Genomic DNA, 23370 nt, shown 5'->3' with positions numbered 1-23370 from the left:
TGGACCTTTTTACCTGTTGTGAAGTGTAAAGGAGAGAAAACCAATTCATTCAAGCTAATCCAATGTACCAATCAATTCAGACTCTGAAGGATCACTGACTCCGAGCTAAATTTTAGGACATTTATTACAAAGCCAAAAATAACTGAACATACAAGCACCTCATGACGAGGTTAAAGGAATACATAGGCACTAATACAAAGTTCATTCTGAGCACCAATCTAATCTGGTGAAGCATAAAAAGAATACGAAACTCCAGAAATATTAAACAAGCGATAACTGCTCCAACATCTAAATCAGTCTTCATTGATACCTGCAAAAAAAATCCATTAATCTGTCCCTATATGACACTATCACTAAGGTGACATCCCTACATAGCAACTCCCAAGGCAAGATCAAGAAAAGGTGTCAGCTCGTGAAGACTTCCTAAGAAGTACACTCACGTTGTACGGGTCAGTAGCCAAGGCTACAGATTCATTCTAAGTCTCTTTCCTCAGTATCGATCCCTTCCTTCTACCCTCTAACGGGTTTCTGCTCGCATCGGCTCTCCTCCCTCGGGCACTATCCCTAATACAAAACGCACAATATAGGGGACACGCCTCTGAAACACCTCCTCCGGCTAAGCACCTCTCGTAGGTAATTTTTCACCAAAACTTGTACTTCGTCCAACAACGGTTGATATGTCCTTGGGTCCCAGGCTTCTTCCAATTATCGGCATTCCAGGATACAGTGTTTCAGCTCTCCTTCATACCTAACTCCTAAAACAAAAGACAAATGTCTAACTAACGAAGACGGTGGCCTTGCAACAGAAGCATGAGAACAGTATATCCTTGCATGCACATGAATTTCGCGGACTACCTTCAAATGAGAGCTTTTCCAGGAAAAGTACACTTCAGGCCTACATAATTCAGCCAACATAAGAAATACGAATAGGCCTTACATAGCAGAACGTGAACATTCATTTAGGCCTCTATACATCAAGAATTACACGCATTAATAAATGCTGCATCTGCAAACACTACACTTTATCATGTTAAGGCACAATTAATCATTTCTACATATGTAGACTTTAATATAGTGCATGTTTAAATCTAATGCATTACATTACACATGAGCTACTTCATTAAGCATTTTCAATAAGTATCGATAATACATTAAATGCCACTTCACTTCCTCGAATGGCACGAACTAATTTTCTATCATTATACTCGCACATTTCATTATTACCTCTACAATTCTAATGATCAGTTTGAGTACAACACGTGATTATATGCGGGTGCGGACTATCCACGATTATGATGCACCCCTACAATTTTCAGAACATCATGACGCTCTATCAGTTCCCCCTTTGATGACTAGTGTCATCACAAAATTACAATTCCCTGGAGAAAGAACCAACCTAAACAGAGTTCGTAGCCATCCTTCTCTTTTGGAACTTCTCTAGAGTCTTGATATTCTGGTAGGAACTGTCCTGCAGTCTAGCCATCCTTATCTCTTGCTCCCTAAGGGATCTTTCAACTTGGTTCGCCTTGTACCACTGATAAGCTCTAGCAAATCTCCACAAGCAAACCACACAAACCACAATGATAATGATAGGCTTCAGAATATAACCAAGAATACCTTTTCCCAAATTCGCGAACCAATTTCCCACTCTGCCAAGTCCTTTACCAATTGTTTCCCAAACCCCTTCTTCAGTCAGATCTTGTAACTCATGGTGTATCACAGTGATGTTTCTCCAGATCTTTGCTGTTATCTGGTATATAAGTACAGCACTCTTGAACCTTTAACATTTTACAGACTCCGCCCTCTTTTGCCAATAACACATCCAAAGCAAGAAGGTACTGCATCACATCGTCCTAATCGACAACATCTCCCCATCAACAAGTATCAAAGACTTAGCTGTATTAGTTGACAACTTGTCAACAACAGTCGCCAACTTTCTAATGTTCACATCATTCAAAATCACTCCCAAACTTGGTATTACTGCTCCAAAGACATCTCCAATCACTGCTCCTGCACTTGCATCTCTCCTTGCCCTAGAATGCTTTTCACCTTCCAAAAGTTCTAATTCCTCTGCATGGTAGATCTTGGGGAAAATAATTCCCAAATAACAAGTGCCATTCCAATTAGCAGGCAATCTCACCTAAGCATTCTTTCCACACACATAATATACTGTTGGCACCACCTGTACCGGACCTTGCAAAAAGTTCTTTGCGAACTCTTCCATGGTGAAAACATGATCACACGTGCTCTGTCCCGCAATGACCTTATCATAATAGGTCTGTACACGTTTCACACACAGCTTCCCTCTCTGCACTAGGTCCAATGCTATAGGGCCATAGCTCCCCTTGGCTCTGTGAGCTCTCTCCTCCTCCGTCCAATCTACTGGACTTTCTCCAGTGTTACGTGTTTGTGTTAGCTGTCTATACCTATCTTTTACTTGGTCTACAAATTTCTTCTCTACGCTTGTTAGTGAACAGGTCAGATTATGTCTAAGGGCATAGGCTGTGTCTAACGTTGTAGTCGGTATGAAATATTTCCCAATCCCATCTTCTTGCTTATGATAATCATACTTATTCAGGTGCTTGTAAGCTGATACCTCTGAAAGCGCTGCATTGTAATTCGAAAAGAAGTACTCATAATGACCTCTCCCATAGAACATACTAAGCAACAAACTACATGAAATCCCATACGTCAGTGGAAGATGGTGATATTTAATACCCTCGTCCACTGAGGCAGGCAAGTGCATACACACATAACAATCTTTCGCATCCATCGCCTCCTCATATTCATATAGCAGCTTAGCATATGTATTAAGCTTAAATCTACGATTATTCCGATCTAGCATAGCCTTCTCAGCTCCTATGATACCCTCTTTCTCGGTTGAAGTACTGGGCGTAGGTGTTCCCTTCACCTCTACGACTTCTACCTCATGTGGAATAGCAACTGACACTATAATAACTACAACTATTGAGACTATCACTCCCCCTATGAGTGTAACTATCATACATTTGGACATACGGTTTGAATTTCCAGCCTCCATTTTCGGTGTCGGTTTGGTTTTCAGCAAACGAACACTTAGGGGCCTATTATCATGGCGGGCGGATCGCCACATTAGCATGGCAGGGGTACCACAGCGAACGGAAAGACCATCCGCTGCTTTTCTGCCTGCAGGCAATCGTCACGATTGCCTGCCGGGCGGAAAAAAGGCCCATAATATGATGGGTGTGGTAGAATGCCTTTCCATGGCGGAGACTCAGCCATGGAAAGGCATGCGGTCTTTGACTTGGGGTGCCCGTTGCAGGCCCCCGGGTGTTGGGGAGTGAGGGGTGCACATAGGGGGTACCCACAATACCCCCCTTCATTAGCATGCACAAGGTGGCGGTCACCGCGCAGTGCCTGTCATGTTGTGCATGCCAATGCACAACATGCCTTTTTAACATTGTGGTGGGTGCTGCTTACAGCACCGCCCGCCACAATGTTAAATGTGCGGGATGCGACCACCAGGGTGGCATCCTAATAGGCACAGCGGGACCGCCGCACCTCTGGCAGTCGGTCCCTTTTACCGTTACGGTGGCAGACGGACCTTGTCCGCCCGCCATTATAATGGGCCCCCTATAGTCCTTTTCTCTGTCACAAGTCGCTGTTAACCAGTTCAACACCACTCCGGAAGTTCCCTTTACAGTACTTTAGTTCTTTATTTACACAGTCCAAAAAGACTTGCTTAACCCTCTTTCTTCTTCTTCAGAAAGTCCCTAAATTTCTTCTTCTTCCTCTCGGGCCTAGGTTAACTTCTTTACACACTTATTTACAAAACACAGTTCATTCACAAGCCACGATAAGTTCAGATCCAATTGCAACTAAAACATGATGCAAAATTTCAAGACGAACATCTACCATTTCATGAGGTGGTGGTTCAAATCCAAACGATGGAAAAACCAATCTGTGCAAGATCAGGATTCGTACCTTACTCAAAACTGGAGGTTTTGGAACCGTGATTGTCAACACTCCTTCGATTTCATGTCCTGGAACTAGCAGTTCCACATCGATTTTCAGTCGAGGATTTCTGCTGATCACTTTCACGGACCTCAGCCTCCCGGAACTCACTACTCCTGGTATCAGTTACTGCGTAAGTCCACTCCGGGGCAGCGTATCTCTGGCACGGCACTCTTGTCCTTCTTGATCTTCTCAGATTTTGAGTTTGTTCTTCTTCACTCTCTTCCGATTCAGAAATCTCGGACACAGGGGCAAAATATCTCTCGGGAGCCAGTCTCAGATTCAGCCTTTTCTGTTTCCCAGGCCACGCTTCTTCTGCACGTCCAGCCCTTCTGCTGTCCTCCAAGACCCCCTGCGCACCCCTTACTTCCGCTGAGTCTGACTCTGTACCACTCCCAACGTCACTTTCTTCCTCAGAGTCGATATCTGGGTTGTGTATAGCGTAATCCTCCTCAGCTTGGCCTGGTGAGCAACCAGCTTCGTCAGCAGCCCTTACAGCTTGACATGTTCCCTCTCGTGGCCCTGCTGCCACAGCTGGATATTCATTTGTGAGAGGAGCTGTTTCTTCCAAGGGTGCAGAAACTCTGCGGGTGTGGGAAGGATGTATCCAATTTGGCAATCCTCCGCACTTAACAGCTATGTTAGTTACCAGTATCACCTGGTAAAGGCCTCGCCACCGAGCACCCAGGCAGCTCTTCCTCACGTGCTTGCGAACAAGTACCCAATCTCTCAGGCACAGATCATGGCATAGGTCACTTGAAGCTGGAACAGCGGCAGCTTGCACCTGCTGAGACACAGAACGGACCACATCAGCTAGTCTTTTGCAGTAATCAAGGATTAAGTCATTAGTGATGTTTATCAAAGCTGTAGATGGTACTGCTGGCAATCGCATCGCCCTCCCCATCAGGATCTCATGCGGGGAAAGACCGGTCCTCCTATCTGGGACACTGCGAACACTCATCAACACCAAAGGCAATGCATCAGGCCATTTCAGAGATGTAGACGAACACACTTATGCCATCCGTGCATTCAAAGTTCCATTAATCTGCTCCACTAACCCAGAAGCCTCTGGTCGATAGCTACAATGGAGTCTCTGATCAACATTTAAGGCAGCACAAAGCAACTTCATGATCTCGCTGTGGAAGTGTGTTCCTCTATCTGACTCCAACGAGGTAGGAAAACCAAACCTGGGAATCAACTCCCTCAATAGCAGCTTCGCCACTGTGAGGGTGTCACACCTTCATGTTGGGTAAGTTCCACTCACCATGAAAAAACACACACCACCACTAGAATGTACTTCAATCCATAACACTTTGGCATCTCAATAAAATCTAACTGCATTCTATTGAAAGACCCTTCCGACCTCCCACTGTGACTCAGTGTAACCACAGTCTTCTTTCCAGCATTCATCTATTGACAAGTAACACACCTCTGACACACTGCTTCAGCAACTGTATGAAATCTTGGATTATACCACGTCTGTCTGAACACTTGCACCATAGCATCCCTTCCAATGTGCACAGCACCATGAATCTGCCTTGCCATCGGACTCAATAAGTCATCTGGTAACACTGCTCGACCATCACTTGAAACCCAAATGTCAATATCCCCTTTCTCACATCCTGATTTGATCCATACTTCCTTTTCCTGCTCTGAAACCTCTTCCTGCAGGCGCTCGAGCTCATCCCATGTGTCAGTCAAGACTAACATCATGTTGAGCTTGGTTTTTTCTTGACTCTCTCCTGTCTGTGTAATCTCCAGTAAAAATACAACCTTGTTCAGCGCAAAAACGTGCAACTTCACTGGCGTACTTATTGCCAAGAGAAACAAAGTCAGTCCCCCTCCCATGGGCTGCACATTTTACTACAACAATTTCTTTGGGACATTGCAAAGCCTCCAACAGTTGTCTCACATATTCCCCATTCCTGATAGGTGAACCAGATGATGTCATGAACCCCTCTAAGATCATAGCTGTCCGAAATCATGGACCACACCGTACCCATACTGGCTGTCGGTGTAGATGGTGATTCAGATCCGATCGGCTGCCAAACAGGCGCGTGTCAAGGCAATAATTTCGGCCACTTGTGCAGAGTAAACTCCTTCTAGACAAGCAGCTTCAACCACTCCTGTAATGGTACACACAACAAACACTGCTCTCAACTGACCAACATTGTCTCTTAAGCATGAACCATCGACAAAGGAAATTTCATCAGGGTCAGGAAGAGGTTCATCTACAATGGCAGGTCTCGGTTTGATGCAAAGTTCAGTCACATCGAGATAGTCATGGTCTTCACAATCTTCATCATCTGCATTTGGCAAAGGCATCAATGTAGCAATGTAGCAGGATTTAAAACAGAACAGTTTCACAGAGTCACATTCTCCGCAGCAAGTATAACTTGCTCGTAGCGTGTGAGTCTATTATTTGTCAGGTGCTGTGTTTTAGTCCTCGTCATCAACAGTTCAACACAGTGCGGAACATTAACTATCAAAGGGTGATCCATGACAATGCTTTCATACCTCTCAATGCTGACACCGGTTGCAGCAACGGATTTGAGACATTCGGGCAACGCTAAAGCTACTGGATCTAAAGTAGCTGAGAAATAAGCAACTGGTCTACGGACACATCAATGATTCTGAGTCAAAACTGACAATGCGCAACCTTCTCGCTCACAACAGAACAATGAAAAGGGCTTGTTTTAGTCAGGCATTCCCAGAGCTGGATCACGACACATGCCCTCTCTCAACTCCAAGAATGAAACCAGACAGTTGCTGTCCCACTGTACCGGATCGCTCACATCCTTGAGCGTCAGCCTCTGCAAAGGCTTCGCCTTCAGGGAGAAATTGGGAATCCACTGGCGACAGTAGCCAACCATCCCCAAGAACATTCTGACTTCCCTCTGAGTGGTAGGTACAGCCATGTTCATGATCGCCTCAATCCGATTTGGTGACACCTTTCTCTTGTCTTTCTCAATTCGGTGACCCAAGTACTGTACCTCACTCAAACAGTAATGCAACTTATTTGGGGACACCTTGTGTCTATTCTCTGGCAAATGATTCAGTAGGGCAATCGTGTCAATCCTACAAGTATCCTCAGTTTCTGACGCAACAAGGAGGTCGCCAATTTACTACACGAGAACGGAGTTCTGGGGCAATACAAGACTCTCAAGGTTCTTTTTCCCTGTTCTCTGTATACCCTTGAGGGATACAACACTACGTTAACACACGGTCTTCCAGACGGAAAGCAAATAAATATTGGCGTTCCTCATGGAGGGGTATCGAAAAGAATGCTTGATACAGGTCAATCACAGTAAACCACTCTGCCTCGCATGGAATCTGGAATAGTATCACTGATGGACTCGGTACCACCGGACAAAATGGTACAACAACTGTGTTGACCTTTCGCAGGTCTTGCACGATTTTGAATTTTCCGCTCGGTTTCTGCAATCCCATAATGGGTGAGTTGCTTGAACTGCCCATTATCTCCTTCAGGATTCCCTGCTTAATCATGGAATCAATTACAGGTTTAATACCTGTGATCGTCTCTGGTGACAGATTATACTGAGGAGTTCTCGGAAACTCAGCATTCTGCTTAACCTGGATCTTAACTGGCTCAACACCCTTGATCAATCCAATCTATTCTGCCGTGAAATCCCACACATCCAATGAAACTGAGTCCCTTAAGTCAAGTGGAAGCTCTTCCACTGTCAACACAGGATGCTGATTTGCAACCTTAAAGGTGGCATCATCGTCCTTCATCTGTACTTCCACTCCCTTGGGCGTGCAGTAAATGGTGCAGTTTAGCTTGCAGAAAAGATCTCATCCTAGCAAGCAGACTGGACTTGAGTCGCACACCACAAAAATGGTGTCGATCTAGGAAAGTTCCTATTTTCACAGGAATCTGCTCGGTCAATGGATTAGTAATATTCTTGTTTGCCACTCCTACAACTTGGATTGATTGTCCCGAGAGGGGTAGGTTGGGAACTACTGCAGATCTTACAGTAGAACGGGTAGCACCAGTGTAAACCAAAAAGGTGGTGGGGTGACCGTCAACATCCGCCTCTACAAACTGTCCCCTCTGGTCTACCTCTAAGACTGCCCCAAGAGTGCAGGCTTCCTCCCCTCTCGGGCACCGTCATTTCAACGGGTCTGAGCTGTACTCATCAAAATTCTCGAAAAGGGGCATCTGCTGGTATGTTCGATTTCCCTGTGGATTCTCGAAGGTTGCGGGACTTGCACCTGCTCGACCATCGTCCCCCCTTGCATAGATCTAGGACTCGTTACTGTATTGACAACCTCAGGTACCTGTACTATCTCGGCCTCTTGTTGCACCTGATTTGCTGGGTTCAATCTACACCAATGCCCGATCTTGTGACAAAGGTGACATGCAGTGGTCTTTTTCAGTGTTGCCACATCCATCCCTGTCTTGGGGTCTACATGTTTCCCTTTCCCTTGACTCTGCACATTCCCTCCTTGATTGTTTCCCTGCCTTCTCCCTAGCATCCCTCCATTTGGCTGCGTCTGGAGTTCCCTGTCAGTGGTTTGCATTTGGACTAACATCAGTTTGTCCTTAAGCTTCCTTTGTTTCGAGTCCACTTCATCGCTGCAGTACCTGGCGTACCGCAGTATTTCATCCACCGACTTGTTCTGCCAGCAGATCAGATGCTGTTGAATCATGAAGCTAACTTCTGGTCTCAGACCCAAAACAGACTTGTAAACAAACTGCCCCATATCTTTGGGGTCTAATGTGTCTAGCCTACTGTACTGCTTAAAGGCTTGTAGGAGCCTTTCAAAGTATTCATGTACAGACTCTTTCGGTTCCTGGACAGTTCGATCTATCTTAACCCAATCAATATCTTGTGGCGAGATTTTGGATTTCTGCCATGTAATTACCTGTTCGAACTTTTTCATAACAATAGGTGAAGGACCATTTGTGACTACATCCCTGTCTGGTTCAGAAGTTGGCCAATCAACTGCAACTTTACAAGCTGTCCACAAATCATTTGGTACTACAATGTCAAACAGTGTATTCAAATCAACCCACAACACCTTTGAGATTTTGACAAAACAATCGACCTGCTTGTACCATTCGACAGGCTTCTCCCTCAGCCGAGGAAAGTCATTCGTAAATGCTGCCAGATCATCTCTACTCCAAGGCACATGCACATTCTGTACTTCTCGTAAAGGGTTATTCTCCACTCCTATCAATCCTCCTGCTGGAGGTGGCGTCTCTCCTACGCTCTTTTTAGTGCTTTTCTTCTTAGACCACCTTTCCTCCCACTTATCGAGCATGCTCCATGCACGCATCCCTATAATCAACTCTCGAATGTGAGCTTTCAACCCTATGACTCTCTTCTCTTCCAATTCCTGGTCATTGTACTGCAATCTATGACTTCCCTGTAACATCTTTGTTTTGGACAGATCCACCTCATACCCTTTTGCCAGTTCAGTCAGTTTGTCATGTGCTGTCCTTGCTGTACGAGTTACGTCCTTAGCTACAAACAACAACTCGTCTGGTTCATAAAGTTCCACTCTTTCCAAAGGCAGGTTTCCACTGATTACCTTATCTACTTCAGCTTTTAACCTCACCACGTCCAACATCTTTGCTCTTATAGCAACTTTCAGGGTCCCGCGACTAGATGTGCCACACGATTCTTCATTTACACTGCTCTGATCTCCACATCTGTTCCCTTCCACTATATTCCTAAGTACTGGTCTGTCTCCTGAATTTCCAGGATCCCTATCTTCAGTCATCCTGTCATTCTGGCTTCTCACTGGTGGTTCCCACATCCTTAGGTCGGATCTTGAATCTGCCAAAGACCTTGGTCTCGCCGATCTTACATCCACCTGTCCTCTAGAGGAGTCTGCAGTAGCTGGTAATGACGTACTCGATTCTATGGGTCTTGGAAGATGAGCTATTCCACTCACTGTGCCATTGCCTCCAGAGCTAATCCCTTCTCCTACTGCTGACTTTGCCAAACTCCCATTTCTCGCCTGATCTGGGTCATATACTGACACAATGAGGCCAATGGTAACCGGCAACGTAAGAGCATCCTGTAACCTTGTAACTCTGTTAGCCTCAGTACTTGCTGGTGTCTGTGTCCTTATCCCTTCTGTTCCTGTTGAGATTTTCCCAACTACTCTCGCATTAGGTTGAGTCTACGATTCTCCAGTCACCTCTGTCGGTACCGACTTTCCCTCTTCTGAGTCTGGGTTATATGGGGGTAGTCTCTCTGATAGTAACCTTTCTAACAAGCTGTCATCTGTGTCACTATTGTTTTCCTCAACGCTCTTCTTCTGCGTGTCTCCCACTTCCACCATCAACAGGAATAATCTAACCCCCTCAATAGTTTCCACCCTCCATCTTTTCTCCAATGCATCCCATCGTGCATCTTGAAATGCCCTGATCGACTTTTTCACCCTTTCCTGACTTCGATCTCGTTTCCTGTCATGTGCTGCTCTAATCCATGCATGAAGCGCCTAGAAATGTGTTGGTCTGGGCAGAGGTCGCAATCAAGACATCACTGATTTCAACTGGTACAACACTTCCAACCTGAAAGTACAGTAACGCAGAAAAGCCAATTCTCCCTCTTTCTCAGTCATTTTATGCCAATTTTCAAGCCAAATTATAGTATGCAATCCCACATTCGTAGCCATGTAATGGGCCGGGGTATCTTCGGGTGGAGCTTCTTCTTCTCCCCGAGTAACCACCCTTCTATCTCCTCTACACATGTCTCATAAAACTTTAAAACATTTCATGGTGAAATCAACTTCTTTTTACACACAGCGTTCGTTTTACTTCCTAATATTAAGCCACCAATCCCAGTGCCGCTTCACACCAACCGACCTATCACAACGTGGCACCCTTTGTCATCACTTTTCCTCCGCATGCAGCAGTTCCCCTCCTTTGCAATTTGTCTCTCACACACTCACACGTCTCTTTCATACAATGAAATAAATGTTTGTCCACCAAACGACCAAACAGTCACTTTTCTGACTGCCTGTCCACCAAACGACCGGACAGTCTCTCACAATTGTTGACCTCAACTCTGGCAATCGTCTGTCTGCGAAACGACCGGAAAACTGCCTCAGACTATCTGCCCACGAACGGCCGGACAGTCATGTACTTAATCGATAGGATCCAAACACTCGATGTTCCACATACAGCAACCCACGACCTGCCTCGCTTACTCACGCACTCACACTCACGTTTCCCCATCACAGGTGGGTCAGTCAGTGACGTCTCATGACTCCCACAATCACTGATCAGACAATTTCTACTCTGGGTGTCTTCTACACCAGAATCTCTTATCCCAGGATATCAAAATCAAATCTCATGGACCGCGCGCGCTCACAGTCCGAAACCACAATCACTTGACTCTCACACCAACTCCGCGAGACATCACACAATCAACACAACACCGCAATCTAACAGATACACAACCCTGTTCATACTCACTCTCCCACGAACTGCTGCTTCCGCCACACCGTTATTCTCCTCCGGCTTCCATCAAACGCCGTCGTCCAATGCTCAAGATCCACTGGATCACCATCACTTGGCTCTATGGGCTCAATATCTACCCTTCTCTACTTCTCCCCTTACTACTCTGCTACCAACTGATAACGCCAGATTCTAATCTTATCTTATCTTACCGCTCCTAAGAATCCTCGGACGACTGGACCTTTTTACCTGCTGTGAAGTGTAAAGGGGAGAAAAACAATTCATTCAAGCTAATCCAATGTACCAATCAATTCAGACTCGGAAGGATCTCTGACTCTGGACTAAATTTATTACAAATCCAAAAATAACTGAACATACAAGCACCTCATGACGAGGTTAAAGAAATACTTAGTCACTAAAACAAAGTTCATTCTGCGCACTAATCTAATCCGGTGAAGCATAAAAAGAATAAGAAACTCCCGAAATATTAAACAAGCGATAACTGCTACAACATCTAAATCAGTATTCATTGAAACCTGCAAAAAAAATCATTAACCTGTCCCTACACTATCACTAAAGTGACATCCCTACTTAGCATCTCCCAAGGGAAGATCAAGAAAAGGTGTCAGTTCTTAAAGACTTCCTGAGAAGTATACTCACGTTGTAAGGGTCAATAGCTAAGGCTACAGATTAATTCTAAATCTCCTTCCTCAGTATCGATCCCTTCCTTCTACCCTCTAACGGCTCTCTGCTCGCATCTGACCTCTCCTCCCTCGGGGCACTATCCCTAATACAAAATGCACAATATAGAGGACACGCCTCTGAAACACCTCCTCCGGCTAAGCACCTCTCGTAGGTAATTTTCCACCAAAACTTGTACTTCGTCCAACAACGGTTGATATGTCCTTGGGTCCCAGGTTTCTTCCAATTATCGGCATTCCAGGACACAGTGTTTCAGCTCTCCTCCATACCTAACTCCTAAAACAAAAGGCATCTGTCTAACTAACGAAGACGGTGTCCTCGCACCTGCAACAGAAGCATGAGAACAGAATATCCTTGCACGCACATGATTTTCGCTGACTACCTCCAAATGAGAGCTTTTCTAGGGAAAGTACACTTCAGGCCTACATAATTCAGCCAACATAAGAAATACAAATAGGCCTTACATAGCAAAATGTGAACATTCATTTAGGCCTCTATACATCAAGAATTATATGCATTAATAAATGCTGCATCTGCAAACACTACACTTTATCATGTTAAGGCACGATTAATCATTTCTACATAAGCAGACTTTAATATAGTGCACGTTTCAATCTAATGCATTACATTACACGTGAGCTACTTCATTAAGCATTTTCAATAAGTATCGATAGTTACATAATCACATTAAATGGCACTTCACTTCCTCTAATGGCATGAACTAATTTTCTATCATTATACTCGCACATTTTATTATTACCTCTACAATTCTAATGATCAGTTTTAGTACAACACATGATTATATGCGGGTGCGGACTATCCACGATTACGATGCACCCCTACAATTTTCAAAACAGGGCGCATAACTCATTGCGACCACTAATGGTATTAGGTATTGATTGAGTGCAGGTTTGGATGCAGTGCTGTCATTTCATTGGACGGCCTGAAAAAGGACAGGTCCACAGTTTTCACAAATGTGGCTTCAAAGGGTAGTGACCCTGATAAAAAATTCAAAAATCTTGACAAGAGGGAAAAGGTGATGGGTTATTCTGAGAGATGGAAGGCGATTGGAGGAGAATGTGAGAGGGTCCAGGAAAAGGCAAGAAAGGATCCGAGAAATGAATGGTGGCGAAAGGGATGAATGAAATAAGAAGCAAGTAATGTGGAGCAGGGAAGAGAAAAGAAATATCAGACAGAGAAGGTTGAGTAGAGAAGAGTAGGAGGGGGAAGAGTTTCATAAGGTAAAGAAAGTGATGGAGGTGGTGTCAGAGGTGATGAAGGACGGTGAAAGGGGAATCTGAGGAAGTATGATGATGAAACAGGGTGGAGAGCTGGGGAATAATGAATAAAGTCGGAGGTTGGAGTAAGGCGATGGGTAGGCATGCACTGAGATGGGGCAAACAGCATTGAGTCGCCTCAGTTCATGCCTGCTTCTGATTGCAGGCAAGTTTTGGCTTTGTAAACTTCTTTCTGTTTGTGTGCTCCCCTTGCTCTGCATGATTGAATGACTGCCTAAAAGCCTTCCCTCTTCAATGTTGCCTGCTCGCCTCTGATTGCTTTCAAGTCTCTGTACGTGCTGGCCAGAAGCGACAAAAAGGAAACATTAGCAAGGTACGGTGATGGCCTAAACAGAGAATAACACAACTTGAACAAAAAGTTGAAGCATGCTCAACATTTGTACAAATGTAAACGAGTAAATGTTTTTCTAAGTGAAACAGCCACAGTTTGTACCCAAAAGAACATCCTCTGTACAGGGGAGGAAGGTGTCCGAAGAGAAAGATAGACGGGTGCACGAGTGATATGTGGGCTTGTTCGTAGTGCGGTGCCTTTTAGCTTCTGCTGTGATCTGCATTAAAAGCTTTCTGCTGCAGCAGGCATGAGGTTAGTGTAACATGAGAGGGTTACTCTGCCAGGCTGGCGGTAGCGCCCTTCCAGGCGGTGCTTGTACCTGGGTCGGATTAGGTATCTCCTGCTCTGTGCCATGATGTATCTCTAAAATGGGCGCTACTTCTGCAGTGTGTGACTGCGCCCGCCTGCGTCGGCTCTCCCTACGAGTGGTCTAAGTGGTGCACAGCGCGTCTCTTCAGAGCTTGCTTTACCTGGTGCCCACCTCGGTAGTACAGTACAGCTGCAAAGGTGCCCCCTCTTAACACAGGTCCCCCCTGGAAACCAAGGGATGTGACTTTTAGAAGGCTTAGCCCAAAAATGTATGCCTGCAAAATCAGCTGTGTGAAAAGGCTGTAGAAACATCTGCAGCCACTTCTGTAACAAGGACAAACAAGAAGCGAAGGGCAAGTGGTGGAGGGGGACATCACAGATGGGTGTCGAAACTGAACACTCACCAACAGGAGCATAAAGAAATAACAAAAGCATTCCCCTACACAACACATTAGCAATCACAGTGTAACAAAGCAGTACTTCGCCGGTGCACCTGTCAACAAAAACGGAAATGACGTATCGCTGCCTAAACAAGTTACGATGCAGAAAAAAAGAGCTGTACTGGAGTGAACCAATAGTAAAGAGCAGACGGCCAGTAGGCTGATATTAAGTCCTCTATTAAATACTACGGGCCTCATTTTTTAGGCCACTTGGGCCACCGGAACATCACTTTTTGTGACATTCCGTGGCGAAGGAACCTGCTCCATTTTCATGAGGCAGCACTAAGTCATTTTTTGGCTTAATGTTGCCTCATAAATATTGTTCCTTATAACACAGTTTTTTGCATTAAAGGGGTGTGCAATGGGTGTTGCCAGGGGAGGCGTAAGTGAGGCACAACAAGGAGAAATATCTTCATCTCTCCTTGTTTTTCCTTTTTCTATGTGGGCTGCATTCTACAGCACACATAGAAAAAGTAACAAGCATTGGCGTAGCCAATAGGTCTCGCCTTTGGGACCTTATGTGTTTAGCCAGAATTTTTGGCTATGTTGTAGAGCATTGTGGCTGCTATGCATTATCTTGAAAAGTTATAATAAAAAGTGTTAAGCATTTTTGTGACCTTTATACAACAAGGATGGCATTATATATAATTGAAAAACCTTATTAAAAAGATTTGAATTAAAAATGTCTTTTAGTTTTTTTGTACTTGCATGTGGTGTGTAATTATGTGGCACTCAGTGGTATTATTTGGAGTGTATGTTGCATTGAGCGCATATAATTATATGGTACCAAAACAACAATGTCTCAACCAGTAATTACAGGGACAATTTTAGGAAGAAGCACAAATCGTGAAGGAAGGGAAACGAGAGACCAAAGTAAGACATTTGTTGTTATTATTATACAAATAGTTATAGCAGCACTATAGTACAATCAAATTAAATTAAAGTAGCCAAAAATACACCAATTGTGTACTGACCGTGCTTGGTGTCACTAATGTGATTTATGCTATACGCTGTCCTTGTAATTTGTTATACATTGGTCAGACTACCCAGATGATAAAACAACGGATTAGCCAGCATAAGAGCCGTATCAGATGTAATGTTGAAACGGCCCCATTGGTCACACACTTTAAGCAATTTAATCATACAGAAACTGATTTTACGTGGCAGGTAATTGATCGGCCACAAATACCAACTCGAGGCAGCGACCTTCAACTTCTACTTAATAGATTTGAATGTCGTTGGATCACACGCTGTAATTCTGCAAACTGTGGCCTCAATTCCCTTGAATGGAATTCTGTCTTGATGACATCATAAGATTTTGAATTGTATACGCCCGACTCCATGAACCTGTAAGCCTTGAGCAGATTATTATCGCTCTTCTTCTAACTTTCTTTATATTTTTCGGCCAGTTGAATGTACTTTAGTTTACCATCATGACATTTCTATGTATTGTATAATACCATCTGTTTATTCTAACTAAGTCTGCCTGAATTGAAGGTTTAAGTGGCCTCTCTAGCCAACCCCCCCCTTTTTCTGTTTCTCTCTTATGTTCTTCTTTTTCTGTTTTCTCTTACTAATTGATGTCTAAGTAGTTACTTATTTAAATGTGTCTAAACTTGTTTAAAATGTCGAATGAAATTGGATATAATGGAAGAGTATACATGTACATTGATGTATCTATGTCTGTATGTATTTATGCATGTTTTTAATGTCTTTTCTAGGCTTATACTTTGTTAACTGTTTATTCATGATTCAATGATGTATTTACATTTTGCGGATTTATTTATTTCCTTGTTACCTTGAAAGTTTTATTCTTGATTTTTCATTTTCCTTTTCTTCTTCCTCTCCACTCCACGTCTTTGTGGAATTTCATTCCCCGTTCCCTCCCTTCCTGCCCCGTTCTTATTCCAAACACTTGCACTGATTGTCCATTGGTTACTTGTTCCCCCGGGGCACTTAGTTCTCCCAGGGTTCACGTTCTAGTGCTTTTAGTGTCAGGCTGACATGCGCACATTGGACTTCCACGTCTGCTTTATTTCCGTACAACGACACATTGGAGTTTCCTACCAAGTCGTCCTTGCGTATTGACTCCGCTTGGTTTTGGCATTCTGGGGATTTATCGACCGGATTGCTTGGAAAGAGTTTTTTGGTTCCAGTAACGGCTACCACATTCTCTTGATGTGCAATTATGGCACCCTTAAGCGTTAAATCGGACTAAACAGCTCAGATAATTGGCGCGTGTGTTCCATTTGGATTCGGTTTGGTTGGTAAGTGTTTCTTTAAACGATATTGCCTTAGTACCTTCCTCATTTCTAGTTGAGGCTTTCATTTACTCCTCCCTTGTTCAATAGATTCGGTGAAATCAATCACACATAAAGTGGATACAGTCCGTACCAGTTGGACTGCATTTTGACTACTGCAACAGACTTAAATTACTGCTAGCCTGGTATGTGTTCTTTTGCTGTTTTTTTGCAATTTTTTATCAACACACACCTTCCCATCCCTACACACACCCCCTCCCCCCCACTTCTGTTGTATCAGATGGCTTGATATCCTCTGTTTTTTACGTATCTATATATTTTTTCTTTTTTTGCAGTCTTCGAATACAGCTTCCTTGTGCTTGCAAGACTTCCTGATAACACCTATTCATTAGCGTTTGCCTTGATTCCATGTAGATTTAACTACTGTGTGACCTCAGGTGATACATTTATGCACTTCACCTTATTTGCGCTTAATTGATCCTACGCCTACACACTCCTTCTCTTTTCTTTCCCTTTTTCCGTCAACACATAATCAACACTCCCCGCCCCCCCCATTCCTCCCCCCACACCCCAAACACCCCCCCCACACCCCAAACCCCCCCCCCCTCCCCCTCGCCTCTTCTTCCTATAACCCCTGCCGGTTGAGTTTTCCGCCCGTCTTTCTTCTCTTTTCCTTCCTTGGTGACTCGATATTGCTTATGTCTCATCAGATGCTCCACTTAATTTCATATTTCTTATCTATTTTTCTTTTTATACTTTAACAGCACTCCTCAAATTGTAGCCATTGTCCTGATGATGACCTTAATTGTATAAGGTCGAAACGCCGTCGACATCCCAGTGTTATCCACGGCTTCCTGATTTATACCTTATAACAAATTATTTATTGTATTTATATAATTTGTTTATGATTAATGTTTGTTTTCACTTTGCGCTGTTTCACACTGTATATATCACTTGTGTCACTGCACTTATCACTTGCACCAAGCACGGTCAGTACACAATTGGTGTATTTTTGGCTACTTAAATTTAATTTGATTGTACTATAGTGCTGCTATAACTATTTGTATAATAATAACAACAAATTTCTTACTTTTGTCTCTCGTTTCCCTTCCTTCATGATTTGTGCTTCTTCCTAAAATTGTCCCTGTAATTACTGGTTGAGACATTGTTGTTTTGGTACCATAATCCACCCGGTCTCAACTGGGTAAACAGGTTTACTCCTGTTTCACGTTCTTTGGCATATAACTATATGGCACTGAGTGGTATTGTGTGGCGTGTATGTTGCATTTAGTCAAGTGTAATTATGTGGCGTGTAATTATGTGGCACTGAGTGGTATTATTTGGAGTGTATGTTGCATTGAGTGTAGTGTAATTATGTTGTATATAATTATGTGGCACTGAGTGGTATTGTGTGGAGTGTATGTTGTATTTAGTAGTGTTTAATTATGTGGCGTGTAATTATGTGGCACTGAGTGGTATTTAGAGTGTATGCTGCATTGAGTGCAGTGTAATCATGTATCATTAAATTATGTGGCAGTGTGTGGTATCATGTGGAGTGTATTGATGTTGCATTTAGTAGAGTGTAAATATTTGGCATGTAATTATATGACACTTAGTGGTATTATGTGGAGTGTATTTATGCTTCATTGAGTAGAGTGTAAATATGTGGTGTGTAATTATGTGGCACTGAGTGGTATTATATGGAGTGTATTTATGTTGTATTGAGTAGAGTGTTATTATATGGCATGTAATTATGTGGCACTGAGTGGTAATATGTGGAGTGTATTTAAGTTGCATTGAGTAGAGAGTAATTATGTGGCTTGCTATTATGTGGTATTTAGTGGTATGTGGCATGTATTTATGTTGTATTGAGTTGAGTGTAATTATGTGGCGTGTAACTATGTCACACTGAGTGGTATTATGTGGAGTGCATTTATGTTACATTGAGTAGAGTGGAATTATGTGGTGTGTAAATATGTGGTACTGAGTGGTATTATGTTGAATGTGTATATCTTGCAGTGAGTAGAGTGTAATTATGTGGCATGTAATTATGTGGTACTTAGTGGTATTATGTTGTGTGTATGTTGTATTTAGTAGAGTGTAAATATGTGGTGTGTAATTATGTGGCACTGAGTGGTATTATATGAGTGTATTTATGTTGTATTGAGTAGAGTGTAATTATGTGGCACTGAGTGGTAATATGTGGAGTGTATTTAAGTTGCATTGAGTAGAGTGTAATTATGTGGCTTGTAACTATCTGGCACTGAGTGGTAATATGTGGAGTGCATTTGAGTTGCTTTAAGTTTAGTGTAATTATGTGGCTTGTAATTATGTGGTACTTATTGGTATGTGGTGTGTATTTATGTTGCATTGAGCTGAGTGTAATTATGTGTTGTGTAACTATGTCAAACTGTGTGGTATTATGTTGAGTGAATTTATGTTACATTGAGTACAGTGTAGTTATGTGGTGTGTATTTATGTGGCATAGTGGTATTATGTGGAGTGTTTTTATGTTGCATTTAATATAGTGTAATTATATCACGTGTAATTATGTGGCACTTATTGGTATTATGTGGAGTGTATTTATGTTACATTGAGTAGAGTGTAATTATGTGGTGTGTAAATATGTGGTGCTGAGCGGTATTATGTGGAGTGTATTTATGTTGCATTGAGTAGAGTGTAATTATGTGATATGTAATTATGTGGCATTGAGTGGTGTTATGGGGAGTGTATGTTGTATTTAGTAGAGTGTAATTATGCGGCGCGTAATTATGTGGCACTGAGCGGTATTTATTTGAGTGTATGTTGCATTGAGTGCAGTGTAAATATGTAGCATATAATTATGTGGCACTGAGTGGTATTATGAGGAGTGTATTTATAGAGGCATTGCGCATGTGAATTCTGGCGCAGACGCTACGAGTAGACTAACAATGCTAACTACCGGCACACAGGGGGGCACTGCTCATGAAAAGTTTCTGGATCCAGTCAGATGCCTGGTAAGTAATATGTGGCTAGAAGTTTCTATCAGATATTCCCAGCTTCACAAGTTTACAGCAAATGTACAAACAGGATTACAGTGAAAATGGAAGTGGCATTGCCAAAAACATGATTTAGAGTAGCAATCTTTTTGGTACTATTGTGGGTCAAAATATGATAATCCTTTTACCCTCCAATTGTACGGGACTATCTTGGAGAGCCTCGCAATAAGTTAGGGACCAGTGTAAAACCAATGAGTTTTGTTGCTGCGTACTGAACGAAATGTCGAACTTATGGTTTTACCCTGTTATTAATTTGGTCTTTTTACCTTGCAATAACTATAGAACCACTAGTGCTTTCAGCAGCACCCTAACAGATATACTTTGTAAAATTAGTTCCAAATACAGGAAAAAGTTTTATTGTCGAGTTTATTTACTGACGGAAAAGTACAACTAAAGGTTTGTGTTTAGTGTTTAACAAATATTCGCAGGGTCTAATTTAAAAAGGTAAACTTTCACGTTTGTGCTACTTTACACTTTTCAGTATTCACAAAACTGCCTTTTAATAGTGAGCATACAACTGCGGCGACTCAGCAGTCTGGTGGAGAACGCCGCCCATAAGACAGGACAGGCCTGTCTTTAGTTTTTATGTCCGCAGTCATAAACTTACCATTAAAGTGCAGTTTTGTGTAAATTTATTTGCGATTCAGGACCTTGATGCCCATAAACGCGTGTTTCCCGCATATGCCCACTAGGTGGCACTCGGACAGAGGTTTACACACTTAAAGACTCTCTTTAGGTCTCGCCTAGCGTTGCAGCGCGAATGCGCTGCCATCGCTTTGCGAGGCATGCAGTATATACTGTGGTGTGGAAGCTTCGTGGACGCTCTGCCCACTCTCTGCCCATTGGCTTTTGTCTTAAATGCTGCCTTCCTATTGGTTTGAGGCTTGTTAGTCCCTCCTCATTCATCATTTGTATCCTTCCACAGCTATTGGCCCCTTAACTCCTAACACTATTTTCTTCCCTGTCTCCCTCAGTCTGTGACTTCTCACCCTCCCCTGCACCCCCCCTCTTCCGTTCGTGTTTACTTGCCTGCCGGCACTTCCGTTTTCACCTTTATTATTGCCACCTTGAAATATGCGAGTTCAAGATGCGGGCTGTACAAAAACTTCTCGTGTTTAATGAACTAGATTTTAATGTTACTCTAAATATAATAAGGCTCTAGGCAACAATAGGGGTATGCATGTCAACTGACGCCTCTTAGTTCACAAATGGCATTGTTGTCAGGCGGGAGGAGCGGCAGTGTTTTAACTCATGCTTAAAATAAGCACTTTTAATAACTTTCTCTCAATTCAGTGCTATAATCTAGTGAACTGAGGTGATGTGCTAAAGAAATGCACTTTTTTTTAATTCTGAAGAGACATTATCGCACATTTACATCATGTTTACTGTATGATTAACATGCCGATCATTTTCACGGCTCGCCCACTGGCTCGTATACGCTGGGCTCGTCTCCAGCTGGCTCTACCTGTTAATTAATATATTGGCTTGTGCACCTCTAACAAAGAGAGATGAATGGATACATGACAGTGAGCCCCGTAGATTGTAGAGAAATAGACTGGTGCAGACAATCAGACAAAGTCAGTCTCCATTGCCTCAAGTCCGAATCATCACTTTCAATAACCTGGAAATCTGCTGACAACCCCCGCATGCCCCAACCTCATCTCCCTCACCTGTTCTTAGCAGAAGCGGCAGATTCTGAGCTGTGCCCTGCTGGTGCAGAGGAGCACGGCAGAGTCTGTAGAAGCGCTGGGATCCCTAGCCTCTCCGGGCGGGCACCTAAGCCTTCCGGGTGCCTTCACACTCAGGATAAATGAATACATTTTGTTCTGTGCTTTAGTCGCCCCTCTGTGAGCACTGTCTGGTAAATGAAGCTCTGTGTTAATAAACACATTCAGAGAGGTGGTTGTGTACAAAGAAACAACAGTCACAATACCGGACGTTTTGAACGTGTAGTTAAATACCTGCTCATCGAGTACCTCATTGGCTGATCATTCCATGGCACTACAAAAATTACATTTGGACACATTTGCTCAACTGTAAAACACTCCCTTGTATGGGTCATTTAACAACTCAGGGCTTTGGGGTTAGGTAACCTACTTTGGATGCTGTGTAAAATAGTAAATACAAAAATTAATGCAATGAAACTAAGCAACCAGTACTGTCTAAAACACTGTGAAAACTGACATGCATTCTGGCATTTTGTTTAGTTAATGTCGATTTTCTCATTGATGCGAGTAAAGTACTCTTAATACCTTAATGAAATCTGCACACTTTTAACTAATAGCACTGGGCGACCTTTGACAACTAGGCAATGAATACATTTTCATGTACTCCCGAAGCCCCCCTGCCCCCTTGGCAAACTTCATTGCCTCCCAGTGTTTGGGGGATAACCAATACGCAGGAGAGTGAGTCAAATAGTCTAGAAATTTAAAGAGAAGCCGGGATTCGGATTCACATGCTCCGATCCCGATCGCGTTGGTTAGTCTGTAAGAACTACTTTTATTAATGAGTTTCGCATTAGTAAAGCACCACGGTGTGCATGTGTGGCGACACTTCACCCATGAGGTACGTGCCAAGCAATTGTTGACACAATCCACACTTTGCGCCTTTTTCAATATATATATTACGAAGTGCAGGACCTTTCCAAGGGATTTTGCACGCTACATACATTTACTCCAAAAATAAAACGTGTAGGTAAAAAACTTTGCCATTTACAATGTCAATAACTCTAACTCTCAAATGCGAGACCTATTTGCATTGCAAATGCTTGTTTTTTGTTGTTGTACAGTTTTAGAAAGCGCGTACTTGGCCTCAGGGCATTAGAGCACTTAACATTAGCACCAGATTACATTATACATGTCAGTCGTTCACCCCTCCACCGCCCCCTGCGACTGCACTCGACTGGGAATCCCCGGCGACAAGGAGTCGGTTCAGGGACTGCCGGCCTGTTGCTTGAGTTTGAAAAAAGTTACATTCCTGTTAATAAAAGGATCAATGAATTGTCGAGTGGCTGATTGTGAACTTTCAGGAAAAGTGTTCGTGATGCAAAAGTCAAGTCATATCCTGGGGTCTGACTACAACAATTATATCTGATTAAACCATCTGAAGCAAAAGGTCTCAGCCTCTGGGTCTACGCATGTGCGTTCCTTATGATAAAGAACGCTGAATAATAAAGAAAGCAGTATTCATCATATGACTGATAATTGCCCTTTCCTCTCATGGGGACATTTAGCTGCTAGGCTCCAGAAAACGTACAATGCGGCAACGCTAACCACTGCGGGAGTGAGCAAGTTGAATCAGTTGACCCTGGTTGCTCTCTCTCAAGTCCAGGATAGGCCCCCGATGTTCCAAGAGAGGGGTCGCAAACTGTGCATGGACCTTTTGCGACCTGTCTCTAATTTTGCAATGCACAATATGTACTAATAGGTCACACTGCAATTTCCCCAATCACAGGAGTCACATAATGACCTACCTATAATATTAATTAGCAGGTCGTTATGTGTGGCTCCATGTGATTGGCTACAAACACAGAGACCGTGGCCTGCAAAGAACAGCAGTGC

General features: G+C 43.2%; 1 protein-coding gene across 1 annotated transcript in view; it reads right to left on the bottom strand.

The window, feature by feature from the left end:
• Positions 1–23370, bottom strand: part of TMEM71 (transmembrane protein 71) — a 221687-nt gene that overhangs the window by 148310 nt on the left and 50007 nt on the right. The window lies entirely within an intron of this gene.

This window comes from Triturus cristatus, chromosome 5_1 (assembly GCF_964204655.1).
Source record: "Triturus cristatus chromosome 5_1, aTriCri1.1, whole genome shotgun sequence".
Taxonomy (NCBI): domain Eukaryota; kingdom Metazoa; phylum Chordata; class Amphibia; order Caudata; family Salamandridae; genus Triturus; species Triturus cristatus.
This window is presented reverse-complemented; position numbering and strand designations above follow the sequence as displayed.